Below are 5,703 nucleotides of genomic sequence, written 5' to 3' on the forward strand. Positions count from 1 at the left end.
CTCAGAATAATTATGCTGAATGAAAGAAACCAGGCACAAAGGTGATTTCTTAATTTATGTCATAAATTACTTTTGTAATTTAATCTATAGTTTAAATTGAACTGTAGATTGAAAATTAATCTATAGTGATAGTAAGCAGATCAGTAGTTACCGGAGAGTTGGGATGATGAATGGAGGATATCTGACAGGATATTCATGTATCAAAAACACATCAAATTATACTCTTCAAATATGTGTAGTTTATCTTATGTCATTTATATTTCTGCAGTCCATGAATAAATTAATAATAATAAAATTAACAATATAGATTAATCATATATCATTAACAAAATTCATAATAAAGCACATTATGACATTTAAAAAGACAAGTAAATCAGATATAATTTATTTTCAATAGAAGAGACTAGGAGTTTGAGCCACCAATTACTATCAATTTTTAAATCTTTCTATAACTATTAGTAATTTTACTTATTATTACTGTTTTGTTTTATTTATGTATTTATTCAGATTTATTTTATTAGTTGTAATCTTATTTTTTCCTGTACAAACATACTTGCTACATTTTAGAATAACACTTTTGTTTTTTTAAGATAAATAATCTAGTTTGTTTCTACGTTCTTCACTTTTAAATGTTTTAAAAAATTTTAATTTTTTTTTCTCGAGGTTAGTCATCCTTGGCTATATTTTTTAATTTGTGAGTAAAATTTGCATATAAGTATGATGTATAACACGATGGTGTGATATATGCATAAACTGCGGAGGTTTTAACATTTGCATTACCTCACATACTTTTTTGTAGGGAGAACACTTAAAAATCTACTCACCTAGCACTTTTGAAGTATATACAATGTTGTTATTAACGATAAGAACCATGATGTAAAATAGATCCCTTGAACTTACTCCTCCTAGCTGAAATGTTGTGTCCTTTGACTATCTCCCCAATCCCCTCAATCCCCAATCTCTTGTACACTATTTGATACTCTGTTTCTGTGAGTTCAACTTATTTAGATTCCACACATAAGTGAGATCACGTAGTCTTTCTGTGCCTGGCTTATTTTATTCTACTTAATGTCCTCCAAGTCCCTCTATATTGTTACAGATTATAGGATTTCCTTCTTTTTAAATGGCATACTGGATATATGTACATGTATATACATGTACATATATGTATGTATATACACACGCAATAGAATATACATACACATACATATGTATGTGTATATATATACACACAATAGAATGATATCCAGTATGCCAATAGTATGTATACATATATGCATACATATATGTATGCATATATGTATATACACACACACACACACATATATATATATAACATGTTCTTTATCCATTTATGTATTGATGGACATTGGTTGATTCCATATCTTTTCTATTGTGAATAATGTGGCAATGAACATGAAACTACAGATATCTCTTCAACATACTGATTTCATATATTTTGGGTGTATACCCAGTAGTCAGATAACTAGGTCATAAGGTATTTCTATTTCTAATTTTTTAGGAAGCCCCATAATGTTTTCCAAAACAGCTGTATTGAATTACCCTCTTACCTACTGTGTACCGGGTTTCCATATTCTTCATAGTCTCACCAAGAGTTATCTTTCATTTTGTTCCACAGGGCCAACACAGTTTAACAGATGTACAGTGTATCTCATTCTGATTTTAATTTATATGTCCCTGATGATTATTATGTTGATCACTTTTTTCTTTTTTTCTTTTTTTTTTTTTTGAGACGGAGTCTCACTCTGTCGCCCAGGCTGGAGTGCAGTGGCTGGATCTCAGCTCACTGCAAGCTCTGCCTCCCGGGTCCACGCCATTTTCCTGCCTCAGCCTCCCGAGTAGCTGGGACTACAGGCGCCCGCCACCTCGCTCGGCTAGTTTTTTGTATTTTTTAGTAGAGACAGGGTTTCAGCGTGTTAGCCAGGATGGTCTCGATCTCCTGACCTCGTGATCTGCCCGTCTCGGCCTCCCAAAGTGCTGGGATTACAGGCTTGAGCCACTGCGCCCGGCCGATCACTTTTTTCATATACTTTTTGGCCATTCGTCTTCTTTTGAGAAATATCTATTGAGGTCTTTTGACCATTTTTAAAGTAGGTTATTTGTTTGCTTACTATTGAGTTGTTTGAGGTCCCTATATATTTCCAATATTAACCCTTTATCAGATGTACGGTTTGCAAATACATTCTCCTATTATGTCTCTTTGCTGTGTTGATTATTTCCTTTGCTGTACAAGACTTTTTAGTTTGAAGTAATACAATTTTTTTCTATTTTTACCTTTGTTGTTTGTGCTTTTGGGGTCATATCCAAAACCTCCTTGCCCAGATCAATGTCACAGAGATTTTTTTTCTGTTTTCTCCTAGTAGTTTCACAGTTGCCGGTTTTATTAAAGTCTTTAACCCATTTTATGTAAGCTTTATAATGTGGTATGAGATGAGAGCTTAATTTCATTCTTTTGTATGTGTATATTGAAGTTTCACAGTATCATTGATTGGAGAGAGTCTTCTTTCCCAATCGAGGTTCTGGCATCTTCATTGAAAATCAATTAACCATAAATGTGTAGACTTATTTCTGGGTTTTGTGTTCAATGTCATGGGTCTTTGTGTCTGTTTCTATGCCAGCCCTATAGATAGCATACTTGGTTTCTTTGTATTTAATTATTTTCATTTTTTTTTTTTTTTTTTTTTTTTTTTGTTGTTGTTGTTTTTAGACGGAGTTTCACTCTTGTTGCCTAGGCTGGAGTGCAATGGTGGAATCTCAGCTCACTGCAACTTCTGCCTTCCGGGTTCAAGTGATTCTCGTGCCTCAGCTTTCCGAGTAGCTGGAATTACAGGCATGCGCCACCACGCCCGGCTAATTTTGTGTTTTTGGTAGAGACAGGGTTTCTCCATGTTGTTCAGGCTGGTCTCAAACTCCTGACCTCAGTTGATCCACCTGCCTTGGCCTCCCAAAGTGCTGGGATTACAGGAGTGAGCCACTGCACCCAGCCCATTGTGTATTTTTAAGGGCTTTACATATTAATATTTTTGAAATATTTCTCTAAATACATTATGTTTGATAATATTCATATTGAATATTGGAGATCGAAATGCCCTTACTTCTCCAAGAGGCTGTGGTCCTATGTCTGAGAACAAAACAAAAGTTTTCTCAAATAAAAAAAAATGGATGGAAATTATGCCTTTATTATTAATTGTATATTCAAAAATTAAATAATGTATTACTTTCCTGGAGCTTCATTACCATCTACCACTTAGAACACAAGTCGTTTTTAAAATTTTGCATCAGTAAACTCAGTAATGCTCATGAATATGGAAAACAAAGTTAAGCATTATAATACAATGAAGATCAATACCATATTATCATTTCTGAGAAAACAGCTTTGCTAAAGAAAAGGTTTTCTGGAAGTAAGTTTGCAATACATATTTAACATTACAATATTTTGCCCATATTTTGTGGTTATCAATGATGAGTTATCAACAGAAACAAGCATCCTATATACCAACAATGACTTGAGTAAAATAGTTATGAAAAATCAAGCATAGAATGACACTAATAAAATGTTGCTCCATAAAAATGTATTCATTCTGATTAGATACACACATACACACACACAGAGTGGTTTCTTTCACCAACACAAACTAGAGAGAGGTCCAATTCCTTCTAGAAAGAAAAAATAAATTTTTAATTTATTCTATTTTATAACAAATTTTTAGAATAATGTAATAGTTTAATAGTTAACTCTAATGACAGCATCTAAATGTTTTCCCACTATCAACCTAGGAATGTAACTATTAACTTGTGATTTTGTTATTTATTAAAATATTAAATTTGTCACAATGCTCATTTTGCTTCACGTAATCTCAAATTCTTAGTGAAAATCCCTTTGAGGTAGCTCATAGATACTCTTTCTTGATATTTATGTTCTTTTTTCCTACCCTAACACAATGTATTTGCCAGTGACCTGGAATCAGTCACTACTCCAAAGGCCCCTAGTTGTTTTTATTTTTTTTATTGAAATGAAAATCTGTAGCTTAAGTGTGAATACTACTACTAAAACTTGTCAATTCCAGTATATATAGATAGATAGATATAGATATGAATGTAGCTGTTACTATGGATTTGGATATGAATATAGACATGACATATACACATATGTATATATATTCATATATATATAGCAGTGAAATATAGATATAATAAGCAAATATAAATTTATAATTAATTATATACTAAAATAAAAGTATATATGCATATATCTATCAGGGGAACCAGCCCCCAATATTTCAACATAGGTTCTTTTCTATTTTCCCTAAGTGTCGGCTGGTCTGAGAAATAAGGAGGAAGAGTACAAAAGAGAGAAATTTTACAGCTGGACATCCAGGGGTGACATCATCTATTGGTAGGTTCCGTGATGCCCCCTAAGCCACAAAACCAGCAAGTTTTTATTGGGGATTTCAAAAGGGGAGCGGGGTAAAAACAGGGAGAAAGTCACAAAGATCATGTACTTCAAAGAACAATAAAAGATCACAAGGGCAGAAGAGCAGAGCAAGATCACAAGGCCAGGGTGAAATTAGAATTACTGATGAGGTTCCATGTCCCGCTGGGCAAGTATTGCCTTGATAAACATCTTAACAGGAAACAGGGTTCAAGAGTAGACAACCGGTCTGACTAGAATTCGCCAGGCTGGAAGTTCCTAATCCTAGCAAGCCTGAGGGCTCTGCAGGAGACCAGGGTGTATTTCATCCCTTATCTTCTATTGCATAAGAGTGGCCGTCCATAGACCTCCCCTGGGAATGCATTCCTTCCCCAGGGTTATTCCTTGCTGGGAAAAAAAATTCAGCAACATTTCTCCTATTTGCTTTCTGCAAGAAGAGAAATATGACTCTGTTCTGCCCAGCCCCACAGGCAGTCAGACCTTGTAGTTACCTCCCTTTTCCTGAAAATCGCTGTTATCCTGTTCCTTTTTACGATGCCCAGATTTCACATTGTTCAAACACACATGTTTTACAAACAATTTGTGCAGTTAGCGCAATCATCACAGGATACTGAGGTGACATACATCCTCAGTTTACGAAGATGACTGGATTAAGAGATTAAAGTAAAAATAGGCATAAGAAACTATAAGAGTATTGATTGGGGAAGTGATAAGTCCATGAAATCTTCACAATTTGTGCTCAGAGATTGCAGTAAAGACAGGCATATGAAATTATAAAAGTATTAATTTGGGGAACTAATAAATGTTCATGAAATCTTCACAATTTATGTTCTTCTTCCACAGCTTCAGCCAGTTCCTCCATTCAGAGTTCCTGACTTCCCACAACGTATATCCATGCATAGATTACCAATCTGTATTATACTTGTTTATCTTATATCTATTTGCTACAATATCATATGTATGTGTGCATACACATGTAGACATACAAACACACAAAAGGTGACGTGAAATATATAATACTCTGCCCCGGCTGCTTTTTTTTTTTTTTTGGTCAGGGTCTCACTGTCTCCCAGGCTGGAGTGCAGTGGTGTGATCTGGGTTCACTGCAGCCTCGCCCTCCCAGGGTCAAATGATCTTCCCATCTCAGATCCCTAAGTGGCTGGACTAGAGTTGTGCACCATCAACCCCTCTAGTTTTTGCATTTTTTTGAGGAGGGGTGTTTTGCCATATTGCCCAGGCTGTTCTCGAAC

This window comes from Rhinopithecus bieti, unplaced genomic scaffold (genome assembly GCF_001698545.2).
Source record: "Rhinopithecus bieti isolate Rb0 unplaced genomic scaffold, ASM169854v2 scaffold_44774, whole genome shotgun sequence".
NCBI lineage: Eukaryota > Metazoa > Chordata > Mammalia > Primates > Cercopithecidae > Rhinopithecus > Rhinopithecus bieti.